At 43.9% G+C, this 12,567-nt stretch overlaps 1 long non-coding RNA gene across 1 annotated transcript in view; it reads left to right on the forward strand.

The window, feature by feature from the left end:
• Positions 1–12,567, forward strand: part of LOC125751548 (uncharacterized) — a 63,501-nt gene that overhangs the window by 32,079 nt on the left and 18,855 nt on the right. The window lies entirely within an intron of this gene.

The raw sequence follows: 12,567 nt of genomic DNA on the forward strand, positions 1-12,567 counted from the left end.
TAATCTCGTTAAATGTAATTGACTGCGATGTGGAAGCCGCGCGTGCAAAGGAAGGAAACCGTCCGCCAACTGGCACCTCCGTGCGGGGACCTATTGTTTGCATAAGATTAAGCATTTATCTCGTGGTTAACCCCGTAACAAAGCAATTGATATTTGTATTCGTTCGATACGAGGCAACGAAAATGAAAAGAAAAGAGAAATAGTAAGTTGTCATAATTTCATTTGCACGTTGGTTCACCCGCACAAAGCATCTTGTTAAAAGATTTCTTGCTGAGTTCTTTCCTTTTAAATATTAATAACGTTGACATAAGTTCTGTCCCTGCGACCTTACCGGTAAGGCACTTGGATTAAAGAAGGGCAGAGGGCCTGCGTAGGCATTTGTCAGCGCTGTCCAGCATCCCCACCTTGTTGGTGGAAATGACATCATTATGCCTGCATGTCTGCCCAAAGACTGTATATTTGAAACATGGCTCGGCTGTGTGGCTATCCTCTGGTGAACTGGCACCTTTCCCTGGATGTGCCCGTGAATATTCTAAATGCTCGATTGTCAGTGACCACTAGCTTGGAAATGATAAAGAAAAGAAAGGTAATTTCCTTAAATTGTTCCAGATTCTTTCATTATTGTACTTTGAATAAAAGTGAGGTGTCAACAGTGATTTTTTTCCCCTCTTTGGCACTCCTTAATGAGAAGCATACAGATGACTTTTTAAGACTGCAATCCAAACTACGGCCCTTTGCCTCCTCTACATTCTTGCTCACTTGTGTAGATCTTGACTTGTGTGTCAAGCCCTTCTCACTCGGTACAGGGTAGAACCCACTAGGGACACTGGGATATTCATGACCGTTAACATTCAGAGCCTGTCGATTTGCACCTTAAGCCAGCTGCCAGATGTGTGAACCTTCCAACGAATCCAATCTCAAACCCGCAACGACAAGGCAAAGTCTAATTGGCGTTAAGGAAGAGAGAACCAGTGCAATTGCTTTAATTGCTATGCTGCACACAACTTGTACAAGTGGGATGTAGTCAGTTAGCAGGCGTGTTCTTTTAGGCGAGATGAATGACCGTTGAGAGGGTCCTGTGCATTGACACGGCATGGTAAGAGAGGGGTATTGGTGAACCTAGTCCCTCATTTGCCTCCTGAGGCAGAGAGACCAGTCTGTTTCCCGGCTACATGCAGAACTGGCATGCTTCAGCCTGATTTGCGGACAGGAATATCTCCGCAGATGGTCAAGCCACAGAGTCCCTGCCGCCTTGTACACTTCTGTGACAAATGGGGGACGAGTGCTGGTGTTGTGCAGAAACAGACATTTAATCTGTCAGTTGATTCTTTTGTGGTTGGGGGGGGGGGGGGGTGATTATGATAAAATGTCACTCTAAAACCTGCGTATATGTTTAATTGGTGATGATTTGACATAAAATTCAACTTTGATCAAAGTTGGAAGCCATCTTGTCTATTAAATACATAGATTTAACCTAATTCTTGATATCTCTATGGAATAAACCACCATCTGGTCCAATGAACGAGAAAGAAAGTCACCATCACTTAAACCTGGGCACGTTTTAATGTTATGGAGGGGTCTTGGCTGCAGACGTTATTACATTAGTCCCCCCAAAGTGGACGGGGAAGCGCAGGCACGTCTGAAAGGGCTGCCGTGTCACACGCCTCTGCTGTCTTGCTCTTCTTCTGGAGGATCTTTAAGAGTGGCTGTGACCCTGAGGTTTCTGCGGGTAATTATTTCAGGAGGTTTGTGATCCTCTGCACTACTGTCTGTTAGTCTCGTGTGAGAAAATGTGCAGCCTTTAGGTATGAAATCAAGACGCTTTCTTCCCCCCAGTATATAATGAGAGCCATGACCGGAAGGCACCCGGGTGGCATGGGGAGGCAGTGGAAGGCGATCGGACCAGCCATCCATTACTCTGACAGAAATCAAATTAGCTGTCATTTATCTAGTCAATATTTTACACAGCAATACTATGCAGTCTGTTTGTTTATATACGTAATTGATGGGGTACACTCTCAGGCATTTCATGACAATTACTTTCTTATTTAGTCATGGAAATGAATTGAGAATTAATTATTTTCCCCAGTAATTGCCCAGCCAAGAGGATCATAATTTGTGGGGGGAGAGATGGGATTCTTTTTTAAATTGTTTTTTAGTTTTCAGTGTTTACAACTAACATCAGATAAATATGGAGTAATTACTGTATGAAAAAAAAATCAACTGAGTGAATTGAAACATTATTTAATAATGCATGCAACATTTTCAAGTTACTAGCAAGTAATCAGTTACATCATGGGGTGAGTTTGTGTGGTACCTGTAAGCAGAAAATATTGCTTGCACTATAATTGCTAGGCGTTACTATTAGTTGTAGCTATTGCCATTAACAAACAGCTAAAACTCCAGTGGGATCTGCATATCTCAAATGGTTTATGTACTTTATGCAGTTACTCTATATGTGACCCGTCGCCACGAAATGAGTCTTAAGTTGCACTGGTAGAACTGCACCCATAAGACTCATTTCGTGGTGATGGGTCGCATATATGGTTTTGGAAATGACTTTTCTCCAAAATAAATGATACCATGCATAAAGGTCGTAAAGATGCATTGAGGCGTCGCGACGAATCGATTATTAAGGTGGCGATTTCACTGCATTGTCATGTAACGTCAGAATCAATTTTTTGGAGCAAAATAAAGATGCTTCTTGGTTGCACGCTCTACATTAATGCACTGCAGGTAGGCACGCAAATCAGTGCCACCCACATGCAGCTTTCCGCAACAAAAGATGGCAGGGAAGGTTAATTTATATTTCTAAAGAGAGTGCTGCTTGGTCATCATAGCACTACGGTGGTGATATTTGCACCACGATACCTTGGGGAAGCTAACCAGCATTGTGGCACAGAACGCTATCATTCATAATCTTTGAGCTGCGATGCTTTTGGTAAACAACTATCATTTATACCACAATAAAATACTTTTGATTATTGGTGCCGTAGTTAGCAAAGTGTCTGAGGTAGCTTCTAACTAGCCAAATAAAAAGTAATGTTAGACTTATAGATGCGTGATATTGTTTAACGTATCGGTATCGGCCGATTGTCCGTTAAAAATCAAGATGTCGGCATTGATCCGATGGGTTGATCTTGGCCGATATTTAAACTTTACCAGTATTTCAAGGTAGAGACACCAGAGCCAGAGGCATAGCTACTAAAATAATGGTGCTGATTGCACTATCAGCCATTTCATGTAGCGGGGGTGACGGATTTCTTTTGCACATTCACCACTTGGCCCATGTCGCTTGTAATTAATTATTAAATCTGGCCCACAGATTGATCTTTTGTTTTCCACAGAATCAAAAACAATGTAACGTAATTCTGCAGAATTTGCTCCTGCAAGCTCAGTGAGTCTCACTGTTGCCCCCCCACCTCCATGAGGTAGCGTTTCATTTAATCTGTTAGTTCTTTTTTTTCTGTGCGGTTCAGTAGTTGGCCTTTTTGACTATTTACACTGGCTTGTTCTCCCGGTTTAATAATAACAATAAAAATGAATTCCGTGATTTGACTTTCTTTGTATTCCATAAATAGTGTGTAATCAAGTTGCCATGGTAATATCTTTCCAGTGGGGTTAAAAAGGCCTGAATTTAGGTAATCAGAATAACTGATCAATTTTATTTGTATAATGCATTTTCACAGTATTACATTGTCTCGAAGCACTTTACAATATTCTTGGCCAAATCCCCCAGTGAGCCAGCCAGAGGCAACAGTGGCAAGGAAAATCTCCTCAGTAGGAAGAAACTTTGGGAGGAACCAGACTCAAAGGGGGAGCCGATCCTCCAGGGGCCGGCAGAAGAAGTCAAATGGAAAAAAAAAAAACTGATTTATGCAATTCAGATTTTAAGGTTCAAGTGTAAATGCGGAGGGCAGGCTGCTTCTGGTGGCACGACGGCAAGGGAGGGGGCAGAGATCCACAGGCGGGAGGGTGAGCAATCGAATTGTGATACAAATTAAAGATTAATGATGCATTGAATAATTTCTTCAATAATCATAATCGAATCAAAATGCCTTGCGGCCCGCAATTTACAACCTTACAATGGAGTTGAATTTCTGTATGTGTCTGGTGCCGACGAAAGCAGCGTGTGTGTTGATGTGGACGCTTCCCCTTCCTTTGGGGCCGCAGACAGAAGGACAGGTGCAGATTACACTTGTGTTGACCGGACCCCTGAGCTGCACTGGGTGCACTGGGCCACTGTGACAGTGTCAGACCGCCTGCGCAGCACATGCCCTCCCAGAGCAGCTGTGATTTGCCCATGTAGACGAACGCGACCATGTCGCCTTGCTGGGCCAGAGTGGCCCCACCCTGCCGAAGTCAATGGTCCCTCCTCAAACTGCACGCTGGGTAGGGTCTGCTCCCAGATAAGTGCCTCACGGATATGGGCCTTGGCAACATCAGGCCTTCCGAAGCCCCTTTATGCCAGTGCTTTTTGTCCGAGTGTTCAGAGAAGTCCCTAATGTGCAGCGTGTAGGCTCTTACTCGGGCAGAAACTCACAATAATAGAGGTTATCAAACTAATTATTTTGACATGGGAAAAAGTTAGTTTTCACAGATTTACTGTTTCCATGGTTTTGTTGAAGAACTTTTTTCCTGTGATTTTGAGCGCTTGCTGCAGTAGCTATATGCATGGGGTCTCTTTGGTTTAACAGCAGTCGAATAAAGGAAAATTGAAGGCGTCACTCAAAAATAAAATTTTAGAAATCGCACTGGTGGTGGCTGAGCTCTCGTTCCGGCCGCGGGTAGTCGACTGTGAGACAGCTGCCTCTCCTGTTGGCTAGGAGGTCTGACGCTTCATAGGGATTAACATTCGCAGACTCTGAATGCCTGTAACTCTGGACAGGTGCGAACAGCAGTGCCTTCAGAATAAAAAGCTGCAGACTCAATGTCCAGGATGAGTATTGCAAGCACTGGAATTTATCAGTGATTTATATGCATCTTCTTGTCCATTAAAAATCCGCCCCTGCCTTTTCCCCAGGACACACATCAGAGCCAGCAATGACACATTAAACCAGGTGCTGGGACCCAAATACAGCAGGTCCTCGCCCCTACTCACATGCTTACAGTTTCTCAGGACAATAAATGCTGTTCCCATTACGTAGAACTGCAACAAGAGTGCAGGGTGTTCTTTAAGCTTTGCAGATGGGTAGACGGGTCCTTTTTATTACATAGATACTAGGGGAGCCAAGAGCAGCTGGAGAGTGTAATCCTGTCTCAACAGGTCACACCGTTCGACAAGCTGCGGCAAGTTTTTATTGTAAGATTCCTAATTAAGCGAGACCAGTAGGGAAATCAATTAATCTGGTATCAGGGAGGGTTAAAAAAAACACGAATGCTTTCCTCTACAACAGTTTTTAAGTCTTTTTACTAGCTGCAATGTGCTTAAACTAGCCTCAAGCTTTAAACATATACATTTATTATTTTTTATATAATGCATACAGTGAGCCAAGGATAATGTCAAGGGAGATTTAAACAGAAGCAGCAGTCAGCACTGAGGTTTCTGGCTTTGTTAAGGCATGGAACGGAATGTGTCCTTCATTAAAACGTTGCCTGTTATTGAACCGCCAACTTCCTAACTGGACAGTGTAAAAACGGTGCGTTTTTAAAATGAAGTCTGTAGGAAACCTGACACTGCAGGTAACTGTGATGCAACAGTAACAGAAATGAAAACACTGTGTGTTTTATGGTTAAACGGCTTTTGGAAAATGTGTTCTAGTGTGGTTTGTAGATGAAAGAAATCAAGAGGGTCTGCTATAGTCATAACCCACATTTTAATTATTTCAGACCCTCCTGGCAAATGAGGAACCACCTTCCTTAACAGCCTAGTGCCCGTGAAATTGGGGCAGTGTCAGGGAATACGAAAGCCTAGGGGGTAGTGGGGGCGTAATTGCACTGAATGATCATGAAGTGCATTCCTGAAAAACCACACTTCTATTAACAAACCCCTGTTGGCTGATGGTTTGGCTGGGCAACATCAAAGGAGATGAAAGGATGAGCATGATAGGTACGAGCTTCTTGCAAGCTCAATATGTGATCACTTAAATCTACAGTTAATCGTCCTCTGAATAGTGCACGTCATTGACAAATATGGTTTTCACACTCCTTATGCAAACAAACAAACCTTTTTGTTGTTTTCATCAGTGAGAATATAACCAGACAAACTGAAATGCAGGGATCCCCTGAACTGGGATGGGGTTGTATAAAATCTAGTTATAGAAGACAGAGGAATCATTGCTGAAAAACCTCTGGCATTGCCAGAGCAATTGCAGTTATTGTAATCCTATCATTGTTTTGATTGCCTGCACAGGTCCAGCTCGGGAACCTAATCACAGAACCAGTCAAAACTTGCTTTGCAGCTCAGATGAGACTCATAGTTTCCTGTAAGCCGCTCTTCCTGGAAGAAGAGTGATAATCTTTAGAATTAAGGGTTAGAGTGATAGTTATTGTTCAAATTAAAGCATTGATATGCCTTAGCAGCAGACCTGAGAGACGCCGAGATCCAACGAGAGCGGGGAGATGAGCAGCTAAATTAGATAATGTGGTGCCACCTTGGACAGATCAATTTCCACATTCAATTGATCTAAGAGGCTGTTCCCAGACTGGATGAAGATTATCGTGAACAATGGCTGCATAAGAAATGAGTTGAGAATTTGATACATATTCAGTGAGGAAAAAATGTTAAATTAATGTACGTGCAGAGACATCTGTTCCATTTCATCGGTTCCGGCCTGAATTAACAGTTTCCCCAATCAGGAGCATCACACAAGTCCAGCCTTGGTCTTTTTATCTTTGAAATGAAGTGTCATGCTGTACATGCGGCCGGACTGATAAAAGCATTCAGTGTTATAATGGCTGCCATAGCCCGTATCCTGTCTTATTTCTGTCACGTCATTCAGTTACATAGAAATATAGGTTCTAGAATGGTTACCTATACATAAGAGAAGACACTGCTATGTCATTATTCCATTTCCCAGTAGAAGGTAGTAATGTGGTTCTTGGTAAGTCTGTAAGTAACGGTTTTGACAGAATTCTGCTTTGTGGGGCTGAGAGAGCAGGATGCACAGTGCACGCCATTAAACTCATCCGGTGAGTAGCTTAGGTTGAGCTGTATCAAATGTCAATAGAGTGGCATTTCGGCAGCTGTTGAAAAGAAAGGGTGATTTTACTGAGCCTTAACAGATCAGTTCTTTTTAGAGGTTTCTGCTGAATCATCATACTGTTCAAGGTGCTTTAATTAGGTTGAGAAGTATCAGGCTCTAGGTTTCTGCAGCATTGATTTGTTTTATTTCCAGAGTTTTTTTTTTTTTTTTAATAAATTTTTTTTAAAATAGATTTTTAGAAACTTTTTGGTAAAAAAAAAAACTACAGCGAAGTACAATTTCACTGAAAACATGGAGAGACTCAGGCCAGCTAAGAAAGGTGAAGCTAAATGAACAAGAGGGGTTATGAGGGGCAGAGGCATTATAATAGTGTGGGGTGGGCGCGGGGGGGCAGAGCAGCCTGATCTCCGCAGCTTTAGAAGGACAGAGGAAGGCGCACCGAAAGCTTCATGACTTCTGACAAAGGCCACATGGACAGTTCACATTCATGACCAGATCTGTTTTTAACTCATTCACATGCTAATTGATGTCAAATTGATTTAACGATGGGCCAGCGTCCCGGAAAGACACGTACGGCACACCCGCCTTCGAGGCTCTCTTCTAATGGCCTTTATGATACGAATGATGAGTTATTTTATCTGTTAGCGGCAGTAGTGAAATGAGAAGGTAGTATTTTATTCATTGGTGTGTCTTTGTGTGATGAATGTGTTTTTTGGGAGCACTGTAAACATTCAGAAGCAGCCGATAATAGCGCCCGAGCAGCTCTGACATCGGCTTGGCGCAGTGGCTCACTGATTTCGGCAGGCTACAGGCAAGCTCCAGCTTGTATGCTAGAAGTCTAACACACTTTTTCTCTCTCTTCTTATTTGGCAAAATGATCCAAGTGAGTGGCATTCTAAGCTGTTTATATGAAATTGCCAAAATAAACTAAAATCTGAGTGTGGCATATATTTGGCTGCCTCTTCAGGCTGTTAGCCGCCATGCCTCGCAGGCTCTTTGGAAGCTTACACTGAAGCATGAAGCACCCTTCACCATATCGGTAACGTGAGGATCAGGGCTTCCCTTCACTCTTTGAAGCTAAAATTCTCCTGAAGCACTACAAGCCTTTTAAAATCTTTTTTTTTTGTTTTCCTAGTTGAAATGCATCGTACCTTTTAAAGTAATCATCTTTCAAATATGGCCCATAATTCAGACATCTCTATCATAAAATGAGAATTTTTCTGCTTCAAGTTTCATTATAGGCATCTGTTCCAGTCTCCTAGAAGAATTTGCCTAATTTACTTTGTAATATATTTCCGTCATTATACAGAATTTCTGCCAGTTGTGCGAAAAGAGCAGAGCTGGGCGACAAAAGGCTCCGAAGGCAGACGTACAAGTTCAGTGTCCAGGATGGTTCCTGCTGAGTGCTTGCTGCTTTTTTGGGTAAAAACTGGTTTATTTATGTTTAAAATTGCACAGGTACTAAGTACATCACTAAGTATAAGGAAAGGATTTGGTTAAATAAACAACCCTGGGTTACTCTGGGAACCAAATGTGCTGAATTAATTACAGCATACAGGACATTACTGAAGCCTTGTTAAATAAAGGGTCTTATTAGGAAACTGAAAACCCGAAAACTATAATTTCTGGCTTTCATTTAATTCATACAGTAATGTTCTAATAAGAAGGTTGCTGAAATTTACAAGTTATCCCTTGTAAATTTGCGCTATAAGGGAAGGCTTGTGCACACACACACACACACACACACCACACGGCCAGAGAGAGACACACACACATTGTCTGGGGCTTATTTCCTACAAGCAGCTATTTTTGTGTTTTTGTGTGCAGGGTCTTGGGTTGAATGGACCCCTTTATGCCTTCTGTGCCAAAGTAAAGCATAACACCCTTTGTGGAGGGTGGGGGGCAGTTTGTTATGGAGTTCAGCTGACAGGAGAGCTTGTCTTGTGATTTGGGGGCTGGGTGGAGAGTTCAGTGGCCTGGTGGTAGCCCTCATGCACCACCCTTACGCGCTTCTCACCGAGTCGGCTGTTTGCGTGGTTGCAGTGCGTATCCGGGGGCAGGTGGCCCCTGTGACACTGCAGTGGGGATATAATGCTACAGTATCTGCTGGCAGCCAGTTACTGGTCACGCCGCTGTAGAAAAATGTATTTGTTTCTTTTTGTTCCAGCATAAATAGTCCCTGAGATTCAGCTGTTTGATGCAGTGTTTAGGACATATGGAATAGAGATTCTTAGTTCATCCCAGTGCGGAAATTCTCTCTTCGCCTGCCTAATCTCACTCTTCAAGAGACACGCAGGCGCACATGCAGGTGAGAGCAAGCTTGGGGGGTCACAGCGCAGGGTCAGCCAATGTGCAGTGACCCTGGAGCTGGGGGTTAAGGGCCGTGCTCAGAGGGCTGCAGGCAGCATCAGTCTGCCAGCCCTGGGATTCAATACGGTAACCTTCCGATCACGGGCACAGCCCCAGTCCTCATGTTACCGACACACGGACGGGAGCATCATGCTTCACAGCGTAAGCTCCCAAAGAATCTGCAAGGGATAGTCACTTCTTAAGCTAATTAGCTGAGCACAGTGCAATTCGGTTGCAGTGTTATTTAAAGACATTTTAACCAGAAGTGGAAAGTTCAGGTCCAGAAAGTAGAAATCCAGACCAAGGTTTTGTTCCAACCAACCAGTTGAGTCCTCTGTGACTGTGACTCTTTATACTCAACTGGTAGGTTGAAACAAAACCTCGGTCTGGATTTATAATTTCTGGAACTGAACTTTCCACCTCTAATTTTAACATTTATTTTTGATTTTGAGAATACATTAAGGCTAATGCAGGAACCCGCAGGGTGTGCTTCAAAACACTGACAGGCTCCAATGTGTCACAAAGGCGAGACACTCACCATTCTTATTTACAAGTAGACCCTAGAATGACACATTCTGATTTCCAGACAAAGACATTAAAAATATTAGATGTTTGTGGTAAAAGCGAACCCAGACTTGTGTGTGTGATTCACAGTGTGTGTCTGTGTCGGGAAGATTCGCCCCTGGCTGGGACGGTGGAGAGGGGCCAGACCGACGACACAGTTTGAAGTCGTCAGGCTGTATTTGATGTGGTCACCAGTGCTCAGCAGATTAAGGACCCGGTCTGACTGCTCCTCGGCTACAGCTGCAAGCTTCTAACAAAGTCTCTGCTGGAATAAAGGGCAGAGAGGAAAAACAAAGTGCTGGAAGCCATTGAAAGGGAAGGCAGCAAACTTGCAGGGTGTGGGAAGGGAACGTTTAGGCTGACACTTGGTGACTCAGTCCGCACACCTGTGCCTGCGCGTGCATCACGACTTGTAAGGCTGGGCTTCCCATATGCCCACTTGGCGAATTCGGCTGTTCCATGTTTGTTTATTTTTTTACTTGGCTGCCATGTTGCAGGACCCTGTCTTTCTGGTAATGCTACCTTTCAAGGGGGTCTTGGCCTCTACCCTGTCTCCATTTGCTTATGCAGCCCAAATAAAGGTGTGAACCGCGTTAGCTTATAAATCACGTCTAACGCAAACATTGCCAGGAGGCGATTTGTGTCAGAAGTTCAGCAGTAAAAACGCAGTCATCAGTAATTAAGGTGACGTCAATTAACTTGTCGTATTACATGATTTGAGTTTTGAACAGAAGGGAAGAAATTATATCTGAACGACTGATAAGTGTTTTTTGTGTTTTTTTTCCCCCCCATTTATTTTGCTTCAGCACGTTATGTGGGAAGCCCCCCCGACTGGCCGCTTTTGAGTGGGGGGGGGTGCCCCTCATTTAATGTGTGCTGACACTCTGACATCATCTGCTGAGTTCTTTATCTGGGACCTGTTGTGTCCACAAGACAGAATTATGGTGGACGCCAGCCACCACTGCAACTCCAGCAGAACACCAGCACCCCAAAGACCCTCTAACCTCAGGCAGAGTGACTTTGATTTCCATGTGAAAGGAAAGAGGCAGTTTGCCTTTATGGGCTGTTTGCTCACGCCGCACCAAGCCCTCCCTTGGAAGCTGAACTTCCCCCTACAGATGGCCCTGTATGGGAATTACTCCTATGCGGCTGTTCAAACAATTACTGCACTCCCCTGTGATTTGTATTTGGGTGGATGTTTTAAATATGTCCTTTTTTGTCAAAAGTCAAAGGGCAGCCCATAAGGGAATCGCACCGGCGAACTCATCTGGTTTGTGGTCGTGCGTCACTCGACGGGCCTATCAGATACGCCAGTTCTCGTGCTGCACTAATGGCTGTGTGTAATTGGCCCTGGGACTGGAAATCGATGCTTCCTGTGCAAAGGTTTTTTTTTTGCGTTTTTTTTTCTTTGGCTCGCTGTGCATATGCATTTTGGAAAAGCCTGCTTGAAACAGGGTTAATTGGCCGGGGAGCATCAAAGTGGGACACCAGGAAACGCCGCTCCATTCATTTTGTACTTTGTGAAAGCGTCTGCACCGTCAACATGGTGCTATGATTTTACACCGAGTGAATATGGATTAACTTTTAAAACACAAACCAGAAACTATAAGTGGTATTTCCTGACAGATCCACCCATTTGCTATGAGCCTTTTGCAGGGTTGCCAGCGTGAGATTCACGCTTTCAGACTTGCACGCTCACGCAAGAAATCTTACTGCAAATATATATTATCCTATTATAAACCTAAAATCAGCTACATTAAAAGCGCTGGGGCAGTTTGCAAAAACCTACAGACTAATTACAAGGTGATGAAACTTTTACATACATGTAAATGCGTGTGCAGACTGGTCTCGAATTGAAAATCTCGCTCCCGCCAGCTCACCAAAGTTGGCAACCCTATTTGTGTCCTCTTTTGTCCAGCCCCTCCCCCATGTACTAGGAGCCCAGGAAAGTTTCTCAGAGGATAACTGCAGACTCTACTTATTGTAAAAGTCAGGTGCAATCCAAGGATTGCTTTTATAGAATGCATCTAACCTGAGTCAGTGGTGTGTGTTTGCCAGGCACAACCATGGCAGGATTCAAGGTGGGCAATCGGTCAAAGTGACACTGTGAGGGACACTCCAACGGCAGCAGAAACCCAGAGCGCATCTAGATGTACATCTTCGCTACGGAAAAGGCTTTTGTGATTAGGTGATTGTCATGTTGAAATCTGTTCATGTTATATGCAAAGAGTCCTGAAACTGTTTCTGCTGATTACGGAAGAGGCATAAATTCCTCTGGGGGAATGAGTCACGCTCAAATTAGATCAAGCAAGGACGTGCAAATCGGAATAAATTGTGTACCACACCTGACGGTGAGGCGGGGCCGCAGTTAGCAGTGCTTGCTCACGTCATGTCGTGCGTGCTAGTCCGCATTCCCAGCTTCCCCTTATCAGTGAGCAGGAATCACCTGACCAGAGCCACAACGAAAGCAGCACAACACCTGGATGTCGTCTTTCCCTTATTCCTGTTT

The sequence above is a fragment of the Brienomyrus brachyistius genome, chromosome 11, assembly GCF_023856365.1.
Source record: "Brienomyrus brachyistius isolate T26 chromosome 11, BBRACH_0.4, whole genome shotgun sequence".
In the NCBI taxonomy this organism is placed as follows: Eukaryota; Metazoa; Chordata; class Actinopteri; order Osteoglossiformes; family Mormyridae; genus Brienomyrus; species Brienomyrus brachyistius.